Source organism: Carcharhinus amblyrhynchos, chromosome 9 (genome assembly GCF_965287045.1).
Source record: "Carcharhinus amblyrhynchos chromosome 9, sCarAmb.v2.hapA, whole genome shotgun sequence".
NCBI classification, from domain to species: domain Eukaryota; kingdom Metazoa; phylum Chordata; class Chondrichthyes; order Carcharhiniformes; family Carcharhinidae; genus Carcharhinus; species Carcharhinus amblyrhynchos.
In genome coordinates, this window is record NC_137332.1 from 42,344,110 (window position 1) to 42,357,446 (window position 13,337).

Genomic DNA, 13,337 nt, shown 5'->3' on the forward strand with positions numbered 1-13,337 from the left:
GTATATTTTTAAAAAATCCTTATTACTATTTCTTATTGTTGAACTGGACTTCTCTGCTGAATAAAGAAAATTAATGGTTGATGCTCATTCTGAAAATTATCCCCAGCAGCCTCTAGAACAAACTCTTTATTTTCTCAGTTTCCGTCACATCTCACTGTGCCTAAGGAATTTCTAGTAGACCACCTGGAACTGCACAGACCATTTCAAAAGGAGCTATTAGAATACTATTTGCATTTGCTAAGCCAACCTTGCGAGCAAAGTCTGTGGGTCTGTTCAGGTAATAGCATCCCAAACACCAGACCCTCAACACGAATGGCACCCCTTTGAACACATAATAGCTGAAACATGATCAGTTTTGGAAACAGAGCCAAGTTACGTACACAGAATAAACATCCTTTGTTGACGTCACTCTGGCGAAGAAAGGTCACGTGACCCAAGACTCTAGGCTTATGACTAGTTTGATATTACCTTTCTGAGTTGTGCAGCTGTCTGCTGTTTTAACATCCACTTGGCAGGCCACACAGGCCCATTTAACCTGTCTGTACAGAATTGACACAATCTCTGCATGCCTACTTCATCTTTCAACATCAATGTCACCTGAAAAGGTAAGACTTACAATGTTAGGTCTTCTGCCTGCTGATCATCAAGTGCGTACATGAAAGATATTTTTATTGGACTCTGACTTTGGGACTCTTTGTCTGCACGTGCATAGAAATTCCAAGATCTATCACAACTTTGGGAGTGCCTGATTCCAGGTGGGTGGCATAGTAGTTAGCATTGCTACCTCACAACGCCAAGGAGACAGGCTTGGTTCCTGGATTGGGTCACTGTGTGGAATCTGGACGTTCTCCCCATGTCTGCATGGGTTTCCTCTCGGTGCTCTGGTTTTTTCCCACAGGCCAAAAAACATGCTGGTTAGGTGCATTAGTCATGCTAAATTCTCCCTCAGAGTACACGAACAGATATTGGAGTGTAACGACTAGGGGATTTTCACAGCAACTTCATTGCAGTGTTAATGTAAGCCTACTTGTGACACTAATAAATAAACTTTAACCCTCCATACTTCAACAAGGTGAGTGTGTTTCATAACTTCCTTATGAACTTGGATGCAAGGCAGCTTGCTAGTTTTTAAACCACAGGAAAGTTGGCTAATTAAAAGACATTGGCAGCTGCAGATAGGCTCTGAGATTGGAAGGGCAAGGCTGAAAATGGCAAGCTCAGGCTGTCAACAGCTGTAGTATTTTATGGAGCATGGTGTAGCAATCTTGCCTTTCCAGGTTGTCTTCCACTGTGGTCAGTGGAATTGGCCAAAAGTCTGGCATATATTCTCCAAACAGCTCCGTCCTAAGATGACAATTGAAGTTCTATGTAAGTTGCAGGACTCAAAATTTGTAGGTCAGGAAGGGTCTGACTGCCCAGTGGTAGGGCACTGTAGGTGGCATAGCAAGCTATTCATTGCTACTGGAGCAGTTGTTGAAAGGGCTATTGATTCTGTTTTGAGTCTTTTACCACCATTGGTGCTGATTTCAGTAGAATTTTGTAAATCCTAATAGTTGGATTTTTGCCAAATTCCTCCTTGTAATGTAAAGTTTTATTAAACCATGGATTAGAATGCATGATTAATGTAAAATTTAAATGAAAATGTCCTGAGTGCTATTTACTTATTATGATTTTATACAGAATATTATCGACATTTAACCTTTCACAAAAGATCCATGCAAATCAGACCTGCTGATAGTCCGCTTATCTAACATTTCCTTTCAGTGGTCCACTATCCAAGACTTAAACCAGATCTTAACATGCGTCAGTGGATAATCTGTTGGACATTATTTCAAAACCACCAATAATCCTTCTAAGTGGGTTAACACCCATATTAAATAACACCCATCAGGAAACCTTACCTTCAATGCCCTTATATTCATTAGCAAAATTACCTTGTACTTGTAGTCCCATATTGCTGCTGTTCATTCATAGAATGCTTCTCCATAGTACACTTTCTTCTGGAGCAGCTAATTTCGCTGAAGTAGAGTTAATGAATTCTTCATCTTGTGTGCTAAAGTATTCTATTTGTAATATCAGATGACCAGTTAGTTGTTTTTATAGTGACTGAGGGATGAAGGATAACTCTTCTGCTCTACTTTGAAATAGTGCTATGGGATTTTTTATATCCACCCAGGCAGGCAGATGGGGACCTAGGGTTTAATGTTTCATCCAAAAGATGGCACCATTGACATTACAGCAGTTACTCAGTGCAACACTGAAGTGTCAGTTTTGATGTTTGTGCTAAAAAAAAAACAAAATGGGGCATGAACCCAACACTTTGTGATTCAGAGGCGAGAGTGCTATCAACTGAGCAAAGTGGAACCTGCCTCTACTTCTATTGGGCCCACATTTACTTTTACTAATCAGTTCCTGTTTACATACCTAGAGAAGCATGTGCAATACGTTTTATGCTTCTTGCTAGTCTACTCTCATATTCTCTTTTCTCTTTCCTTATTAAGTTCTTGGTGGTCCTATGCTGAATTCTTAAATTGTCAAGCAGCATTATAAGCTTCTTCCTTTGATCTAATACTAAATACTACGAGGGCAGTGAAAGACCCCCGGAAGGAGGGCAGTGAAAGACCCCCGGAAGGAGGGACACAAAACAAGTTATCTCTTTGTTGGAGATAGACCTGACCAACAGTGAAGCCAAAAGGGTTTGGCCAAAAGTAAGCCAAGTAGAAATGAAAGTTCTATTTATGAAATGTCCAGTAAGAACGTAATGGATTACCCTTAGAATAAATGCAGAAATTAAAGACTTCTAAAGAAACCAGGAATTATTGGATATAAAGAGGAATCAACAAAAAGAAATAATGCACCAGAGAAGACAAAACAAGATGAAATGACTGACAGCAAACTTAAAGAATAAAGAAATTGCAAATAACATTACAAAATGCAGTTAAGATAAGACAATGCAGAATAAGCTGAACTCCATAAAAAGCAACTAGAAAATAAGTCCAGTGAAGAATTGAATAGGGAGAATAAGAGCTTGAAGAGAAAAGCTTGACAATAAGAAATTAACTGAAGATGCAAAATTATTGAAATTAACAGCAGAATCAGCAATTCAGACAGAAAGAAACTGAGATTATGTGCCAAAACAAGATTGTTGAAATGGTCACACTAATAAAAAAACACAAGAACCAGTGTGATAACCTGGTCAATGAAAAGGTGATGAATTGAAATGCTGGAAAGTGAAGAAATTTTATCATACGACCTAAGTTCCAGAAATAGAAAAACATGACCACAGCTTCACAAGTAACAGACTGAGATTGTGAAAGAGCTGTCAAGACGATATAATGGACAGTGGTTAGCACTGTTGCCTCACAACTCCAGGTACCCAGGTTCGATTCCACGTTTGGGTCACTGTCTGTGCTGAGTCTGTTTGTTCTCCCCGTGTCTGCATGTGTTTCCTCCAGATGCTCCGGTTTCATCCCACAGTCCAAAGATGTACTGGTTAGGTGCATACTAAGTTCTCCCTGAGTGTACCCAAATAGGTACCGGAGTGTCGTGATTAGGGGATTTTCATAGAAACTTCATTGCAGTGTTAATGTAAGTCTATTTGTGAGACTAATAAATAAACTTGAAAACTTAAGACATAGACTTTATTGTATAGTTATTGGATAGTTTCCTTGAACAGTGTGTGTTGGAGCCGACGAGGGAGCGAGCTATCTTGGATCTGGTGTTATGTAATGAGGTGGGTAGAATTAGGGACCTTGTGGTGAAGGATCCTCTTGGGGAGAGTGATCATTGTATGGTGGAGTTTCTGGTGCAGGTGGAGAAGGGCTAGATGGCCTACTCCTGCTCCTATTTCTTATGTTCTTATGTTTATGAAAGTGGGTTCCCGGACACGCGTCCTTTGTTTGAACAGAGGGGAGTACGGTAGGATGAGAGAAGAATTGGCGAATGTTGACTGGGGGAGCGCGTTGGAAGGTAGGTCTGCTGAGGAGCAGTGGAGGATCTTTAAGGAGATCTTTCTTGGTGCTCAGCAGAAATTTATTCCGATGGTTAAAAAGGACCATAGGAGGAGAGGTAATAAGCCATGGATAACGAAGGAGGTGAAGGAAAGTGTTAAATTAAAAGCGGAGGCGTTTGGAGTAGCTAAGAGTAGTGGGCAAGAAGAGGATTGGGAGAGGTTTAAATGTCAACAAAGATTGACAAAGAAGTTGATAAAGAAGGGTAGGAGAAACTATGAAGCTGGGCTAGCACTTAATATAAAAAAGGATAGCAAGAGTTTTTATAAATATATAAAAAGGAAGAGGCTGGCTAGGGTGAACGTTGGACCCTTAGAGGATGAGAGGGGGGACTTAGTGATAGGGAATGGGGAAATGGCTGAGGTCTTGAATAACTTTTTTGTTTCGGTCTTCACGGAGGAGGACGTGAATAATTTGCCAGGAGTTAGCGATGGAAAGGTGGTAGGACTGGAGGGTCTCAATGACATTATTGTTACTAGAGAGGCGGTGCTCGACAGACTGGAGGGGCTGATTGTGGACAAGTCGCCAGGACCGGATGGAATGCATCCGAGGGTTCTGAAAGAAATGGCGGAGGTGATAGTGGATGCCTTGGTGGTTATTTTCCAAACGTCGCTGGATTCCAGGGAAGTGCCGGAAGATTGGAAAACGGCTAATGTTACGTCGTTGTTTAAGAAGGGTGGCAGGCAAAAGGCAGGGAATTATAGGCCGGTTAGTTTAACGTCTGTTGTAGGTAAAATGTTAGAATCCGTCATCAAGGAGGAAATAGCAAGGCATCTTGAGGGGAATTGCTTGATAGAGCAGATGCAGCACGGTTTCGTTAAGGGGAAGTCGTGTCTGACAAATTTATTGGAGTTCTATGAGGATGCGTCTAGGGCGGTGGATAGAGGAGAGCCGGTGGATGTGGTCTTTCTTGATTTTCAGAAGGCGTTTGACAAGGTACCTCACAAGAGGTTATTGCAGAAGGTTGGGGGTAGGGTGTTAGCGTGGATAGAGGACTGGTTGTCAAATAGGAGGCAGAGAGTGGGGGTCAATGGGTGCTATTCGGATTGGCGGTTGGTGACGAGTGGAGTGCCCCAGGGGTCGGTGCTGGGGCCTCAGCTATTTACCATTTATATAGATGATCTGGAGGAGGGAACCGAGTGTATGGTGTCGAAATTTGCTGATGACACCAAGATTGGTGGAACGGCAAATTGCGCGGAGGGTGTGGAGAGTCTGCAGAAGGATCTAGATAGGCTGGGCGAATGGGCCAAGAACTGGCAAATGGAATTTAATGTTGGCAAGTGCGAGGTGGTCCACTTTGATAGGAATAATGGTAGGAAGAACTATTACTCACTTGGCGAAAAACTGCAGCAGGCGACGGTGCAGAGGGACCTCGGGGTCCTTGTGCATGAGTCGCAAAAACCCAGCCTACAGGTGCAGCAGGTGGTCAGGAAGGCTAATGGGATGCTGGCCTTCATAGCGAGGGGGATTGAATGTAAAAGTAGGGAGGCCTTGCTGCAGCTGTATAGGACATTGGTGAGGCCGCAGCTGGAGTACTGTGTGCAGTTTTGGTCGCCGCACTTACGCAAGGATATTTTGGCCTTGGAGGCAGTGCAGAGGAGGTTTACTAGGCTGATACCGGAGTTGAGGGGGTTGAGCTATGAGGAGAGGCTGAATAAACTAGGCTTGTACTTGTTAGAGTTTAGAAGAATGAGGGGAGATCTCATTGAGACATATAAGATGATGAATGGGATGGATAGGATAGAGGTGGAGAGACTCTACCCGCTCAGAAAGGACAGTAGGACTAGGGGGCACAGCCTCAAGATAAAGGGGGGGCGGTTTAGAACGGAGTTGAGGAGGAACTTCTTCACTCAAAGGGTGGTGAATCTCTGGAATTCTCTGCCCATTGAAGTGGTGGAGGCTGCCTCGCTAAATATTTTTAAGACGCGGGTTGATGGGTTTTTGATAAGCAAGGGGATTAAGGGTTATGGGGAGAAGGCGGGAATGTGGAACTGAGCCACGACAGATCAGCCATGATCTTATTGAATGGCGGGGCAGGCTCGAAGGGCTAGATGGCCTACTCCTGCTCCTATTTCTTATGTATTGTGTTGATATGTGCCTGTATGTATTATAATGTAAGATGCCCAGCAGAGCAAACGTCAACACGGGACTGGAGAATGGCACTGCCTAAAGATTAATATATGTAGTCATATGGTCAAAGAACAGTCTAGAACTGAACGCAATCATCAGTATGCTTGCATGGATCAGCTCCTTGCAAGACCACGTTTGGAACTGTATATAGTTAAAGCCTACCAATAAAAGTATTTATGTATTAACACACAAGCTTCAAGATCTTATCAATCGTCCAGCCCCAGTACAACAGAAAAACAAACATATTAAGTGTATAATACGAAACTTGTAATAATGGATCATGTTAGATCACTGGAATTATTCTCTCTATAGCCAGACCCCCATTATACTGAGTAGAGGGACGTTGGAGAGACCAATCATTCGTAAACATGACCAATTGAGGAATAGTGAGATGCTCCAGCAATCAGTGTTGCCATTAAGAAATGCTTTCGAACCCATAAGCACCGAAGAACTTTATCGACCTATTACTGATCCAACTAATATTTCTATAGAAGGAATTAATAATGAACTGCTTGTGCCAGAAGGGATGCTTGTATTTGTAGTTCCTCTTAATGTTGATCCTTTGGAAGCATCTCAGACTATAGAATTGCGCTACTCTGCAAGAAACAGAAAAACCCATCAAAGACCTGATTCCATCTCTCATATTTAATGTTTAGTTCAAATTTAGGTCGGAGTAACTTATTAAAGGTTGAAGAAGGAGCAAAAGGGGAAAGTATTAAGGGCAACACAGCAGAATAGGGTCACCTGATTTGGGGAACCAATTGGGACTCGAAGTAGGGAATCACCCCAAGGATGGAGCTCTCTTAGGCAGGACAGCAAGCTGCAGCCATGTGGTTGCTGAAATATTCTTATTAATAAATCCTTTTTGTGTTCATTATAATGGAGTCTCTGTAAGTGCATCTTTACAGATGTGTTGCAAGAATCTTAGAGTAGTATAAATTGAAACTAATGTTGTAAGACAAGAAAATAACAGACCAAAAGTTGCTTGATGGCAGATATTTTGCATTGATCATTGACATTACACTGTAGTTAAATTTCTGGAACATCAGTCCAACAGCAGTGCAGCAATATTGATGTTGAATTTGGAACATTGTGAACATAGTGCCCTATGCTTTATCTCATTAACCAAGGGGAAAAAAAAGAGAAAGAACCAAAAAGTCAGAGTAGGACATGGGGTGAAGTAGACAGTAAAAGGAATAGAGAGAAAAGAGACAAATTAAAAGAAAACAAATCTTCAAATTTAAAATTAAACAAGCGGAAGAGGACATTGTAACCAGTTGTGTTTGCATATTACTGTGTTAGTCCTTGAAAAGTTCATGAGTGAATGACAGGGTGAATATGCAAAATGTACAAACATTCTTGATGCATGAAGTAAAGAACAATCCATCATGATCATGAACTGTGGAACACCCACCGGGTACGCTGTTGCACTGCTCTCATAAGAATATAGAAATTGCTAACTCCAAGGTCAATCTAATTCACCTTTTGCTATCCTGAGAGTCACATAATGTAATAATAATAGAATTGTTAACTAATCATTGTATTCAATCTCCATCAGTTAGCCTAGAACAGACCATACACAAGGAAAACCTTAGTGTTTGGTGAACGTTTGGGTACCATAGCCTCAAGGTCACCTTTTTCCTCTCAAGCATGTGACACTTGCCATGTCAGTTCTCAATTTACTTGTCTAGTATATCCCAAAATCTTATTTTAGAACTAAACCTATCTAATTTGCATTTGAATGAGTGGTCCCTAGTCGTATGTCAATGTAGCTTTGTATCCTGAAAATTATTGCCATCTAACAATAACAGGTGTGTGGAGGGCTGGCACTAAAAATGCTGCCAACACAGTTAAAAAGATACTAAACCTCTAGATACAATTCACTGCCTGCTGGTGTAAAACTTCACAGCTTCATTGTTCCCTTTCTGGGTCTCCAAGGTTGAATGTCAAGTCAGGGCCATAAATCACATCTTTAACAGAGTCCTTTATGACATTAATTACAGCCCTAAATGGCTGTGGTGGGAATAATTAGTAATAACATTGTAAATCCAGCAATTCCACAATTGCAATTAAATTCAACAGGGAGCCTCACGACATGAAGGTACTTTTATCAGCTTTGGTATTCTAGCAGAAAAGCTGTGCATATTGTCCAGCAGCTTGACATGAATCAAATCTCTGGTTTATTTTTTGAATTAACTAAAAGTCACAAGCATTGTTGATCTGTTATTGCATTGAAATGACTTCCTGCAAACTTCTGATCCAACCATGGAGATTAAACCAGGGCTGCAACAGGAGCAAAGCCTCTTACCCACTGATTGTTTATTGTAGCAGGGTGTGCGATCCTTTGCAGGAAGTTGCTCTATAGGATTTACAATGATTACAGTGCATTGTGTTAAACCTTCTCTTCACTCAACATGTGGATGATACTAGATATCTCATTAGGATCACTGAGTAGCCATTTTCAAACACTTCGTAATGCACAATGAAGCATACATGGTATTCATATTTCCCTGCCTGCCTTTTGAGCTATATTGTTTTCTCAAAAACGAGTGCAGCTATAGAGTTTAATTGTGGTATGCATCAACTCTGCATTAATTTACCCAATTTAAGTCTTGATTCCACGGCTGTGTTTTTGCTGGCTATTGTTTTTAGTGACTGAATTCAATCTGATATCTTTAATTTGTAAACTAACATTGAGATAAACATTGTCCATCCTTAATTCACAGAGGAAGCCCATCAAGGAAACAAAGGAACCACATGAATGCTGCAAGGACAGCAGTGGCAAAAAACTTTGGACAGCCTGGTTGAGTGGAGATTTGAGAACAATGATTGGTGTGGATATGACAAACAGCAGACACTATAGCATTTTGAACAGAAATTAAACAGCTGCCTTTCTGCAGTGATGAAAACCTGACAGCCATCAGTATGGTTGTTAATGGCCGGGTCAAACTGGCGGCACTGTAACTAAATCAATGTGCGTATGCAGCTCACATATATCTGTCTAAAATGTTGATTTTTTTTAAAAAATTATAAATATGTTTGATACAATTCTGTTCATGGTGGTTATACACTTTTTATATGTAAACTGATGTGCATCGTTGCTTTGCCAGTTAGGGTGCCAGACATTTCCCAATCAAAGTATTTTGTAACATGTTGATTTCTACAACATTTTAACAAATTTACCAAGTGGCATCTCTGTACAATATTGCTCTGTTTATCTGTAGCTCATTAATATTCTGAAATGTCTTGGATTGTTATGACTGCAGGTGTCAAGTTTGGCTTCCATGTCTCTGAACCAATATTAACATATTGTCTCAACTTCGTTGCTGTACTGGGGAAATAATGTGCTATCTAAAGATCACCTTTCATTCGAGACATTAAAGCAAGGCAGATGTAAGAGATCCCATGTCACTATTTAAGGAATAGTTTTCACCAGTGATTAGGTCAATATTTATCCCTCACCCATTATCATTAAAACAGATTATTGAGTCACTTTTTTGGGGGGAGATCTTGCTGTGAACCTGGTCACCATATTTTGCTACATTACAACAGTGTACTGCAGAGGTACTTCATTGGCTGAAAACTGCTTTGAGGCATCCTGAGATTGAGGAAGGCACTAAATGAATGCAAGTTTGTTTTTTTAATATTTATGTTTACTTTGGTATTTTCGGCTGATAGATTGTACTGGTATCTTTAAATGCCTTTTTTCTTAGAAGAACTTGGTTCAAAAAGGAAAAAATTGTCAATTCTTTTTGCTAAATCGCATCATTGTGGATTTTGTTTTGCTTTTCTCCTTTTATCATGATTTTACGTTGTTAGTATTTATGGTAGTGGCAAGAGTTTCCTCAAAGTAATACCAATGTTTATTTAAAGTTTTAGCAAATTGCACATGCATGTCTTAAACTAAAAGCCAAGCATGTATAGGGCTGCATTAAGATGCTGATTAGATATAAATAATAATTGTGAGATATAATGTCAGAGTGGAAAAAAATTGTTGAGTCAGGCAGGGGTCCATGCCCCCATTCCTGGAATCAAAAAACTGGATATTGATACTAATTATTGTGCTACCAGAGCTCCAGGGCAAGTAATAGAGACAGAGAATATTGCCTAATATTTTCAAAAGGATATAATCTTTTTTGAAACTAGTAACTACATGAAAATTTGTGCTTCTAATTGAAAAGTATGCTTCAGAAATAAGACTCCTAAGTGGTTCACGAAAACTGATAGATTTAGTGAATGCAATGCCCAAATACAGAATGAAAAGTCCTAAAATTCTATGTAGTAAAAATAAAATTTCACATATAGAAACCTGTAGGCCTAATTTATAAACACATGGAACTGTGGAATACAATTATCAAAACACCAGTAAAAATTTCAGAACTGAATGTAATAACCATGGACTTTGGCTCATGAGACATTGGCAAACCACAGTTTTGTTCATCTATCAAAGGTGCGCAATGAATACAGTTGAAATAACACAAGGAAATTTTGAAAGCTGAGAGAGATCAATAATAGTCATTAAAAATTGGTAAAAGTAATGTACTACATCCATGAGGCTACAAATATGATGCATTATTTCTTTTTTGCAACAGCTCACACCTTGCTTCTACATTACATCTCTTCTGGTCAATCACTGTAAGAGAGGTCTTGCATGGCCTCGTTCTTAACTGTCCAAGAGCATCAGAATCTCTTCAGCAAAGGATTCTCCCCCCACCAATGTATGCACATCTATACAATGCTGCAAGGTTTAGTCCCCTATTATTTCCCTGACTTATATTTTGCCTCTTGGAAGAATAATCTTTAGTCATGGAGTCATTTTAATCTTCTAAAATTATTTTTGCGATGCAAATTTTGATTTGCCACCTCACTCATGAGCAATGAACATTTGTACTGTAGTGTATGGATGGATCAGGGTTTTGATATTGGAATTTTCACATTGCATGTCTTGGAACAAGGAATTTTAAACAGTTTGCTTATTATTTTATTGCCGTTTTAACTTTGAACTTCCCCCTGGAGACTAATACAGTCTTGATGTTCAGGTGGCTGTATAACTATACAAGTTTCACATGTGATTTGAAGTTCATTGAATGTAATAGACAGTTAATCATAATTCAGTGATCACTGGAGGCACTGATTCCCAGTTGAGTCCCCAATGCTTAGAATGTAATTAAAATATCAGCAAAGTAACATAAAGTGTGCTGTCTACAAATGCCTTGCAGTATATGAAAATTGACTATTCCAAAATATTTGTATGCCATCAGAAAGATGTATTAATACCTTCCATATTTTTGACTCCCTGTGGAGCTCAATGAAAATTAGCTATTCCCAAAAAATAATTTTGATTGCTATAACTTTTTCTTCACTGCGATACTTTTAGTGAAACTAAAGTACAAACCAGGGAACAATTCTATTTCATTGTGCACACCACGCATTTTGGAAGAAATTGAATTTTCCTTAGAAGTCAAACAAACATTAATGACTCCAAGATGGTGAGCCTTATTCACAGTGTTTACAATGTGATTTATTAGCTGACATTCAAACAATTTATCATTATTTGGTTTCTGGTTCCGCCCATTCCCCAGAAAACAATTTGAAGCATTCCAGTTAATAACTTCTAATTTTAGAGGGAGTAGCAAAGGATAAGGTACTGAGGAGAATTATGTGGGTTTTATATTTATATGTTGTTAATCATTTCATTATCTGTGTTAGAGTACAGTGAAGTAATGTTAAATATTACACAAATATTGGTAACAATTGAATGCAGTAATAATGAACTGTTTTGTGGTGATGGTTTAACTGTATTATGTTTCAAATTAATTCTTCTAACCCATAGAGCAATAGTTAAAAAAAAAGAAACATTCTCTGTCCTAATCTGTTTTACATGGCAAAATGTAATTAATAAATTTCATTAGCCTAATAGGTTACATTACCTATTTAACCTTGTATCAGGAGCTTCCTTTACATCTATCAGTTTGGGTCTCTGGAATGTTGAAGAGCAATTTTGTTGATATGAGTAACTGGCTTCATCAGCTCAAGCCTTTGCTGATCAGAAGTTATTAATGATTTTAAAGTTGAAGATAACATGGATATTCCTATTATGTAGAACTTAAAAATATGCGTTTATGCAGAACTTTCCAATGCTGGCTGTGGCCCATTGAATCTCATACCAATTGCACCATAGTGTTGAGGTCATTGAGATTGAGTAGTCATGGAAACAGTAACAACCAACATGTTCTAATACAACAGTGAGAAGTAGGGTACCATGTCCAGGACTTGTTGCACATGCAAGAAAATGTTTTATGAACTAATAAGAAAGGGAGAAAGTTAAATGTAATAAATCTTCATGGACTTAACATATGCATACGTACCTTGAATAAAAATATATTGTTTCTGTACTCTGCAGTATTTTTTTCTTTTTTGTAAGTGTAGCCAAAAGTTATGAAAAACACTTCAAAAGAAACATATAAAATTATCTGGCCTTGGTCTGGGAACTCTTATCCTTGGATATTATTTATCAATGCAAAGTTTTTAAAAATTTCACAAGCAGTCATTCTCTACATTTCATAAAGATTTTAAATATTGTAATTGTAATTTTAACAGGCAGAGTAATTTTACTTATTAAAGCTCATGTATGGTGTTAACTGTGACAGGATTTAAGAAACCTAATTACAAAAACTCCACAAGTTTTTGAGAATAAAAATACACTTGCATCATCCTTGGCTTCTGATAGCACCCTCCTCTCTGAGTCAGAAAGTTATTTGTTTATATGCCACTCCATCGACACAGGAACATAATGCAGTATTGAAGGGCTGCTGCTGTGGCAGGTGTTGTCTTTGTAACATTGCATGAAAAGAACAACAGGGGAGCTTTCCCTCTATCCAGCATTTATCATTAAACCAATACCTCTAAGATTATCTGGTAAGTTCATTGCTTGGTTCTACTCTTGCCTATCCAGTCATTGCCAAATAATCTTTTGCGATGTCTACTCATCCTGCCCCTGCACTCTTTATTCGAATTCCCTCAAGAATTTGATTTGATTTATTATTGTCGCATGTATTAATATACAGTAAGAAGTATTGTTTCTTGTGTGAAGCACACTGTACATAGAGAAGGAAAGGAGAGAATGCAGAATGTAATGTTACAGACATAGGGTGTAGAGAAAGATCAGCTTAATGTAAGTTAGGTCCATTCAAAAGT

At 38.9% G+C, this 13,337-nt stretch overlaps 1 protein-coding gene across 1 annotated transcript in view; it reads left to right on the top strand.

Annotated features, from left to right (window-relative positions):
* tm2d1 (TM2 domain containing 1) overlaps positions 1-12,539 on the top strand; it is a 92,352-nt gene extending 79,813 nt beyond the window's left edge. Inside the window, exon 7 of the mRNA XM_080195518.1 lies at positions 8,867-12,539. The gene's annotated coding sequence lies outside the window, so the exon portion shown is untranslated. The remainder of the gene's footprint in view (positions 1-8,866) is intronic.
* The last annotated feature ends 798 nt before the right edge of the window (positions 12,540-13,337 follow it).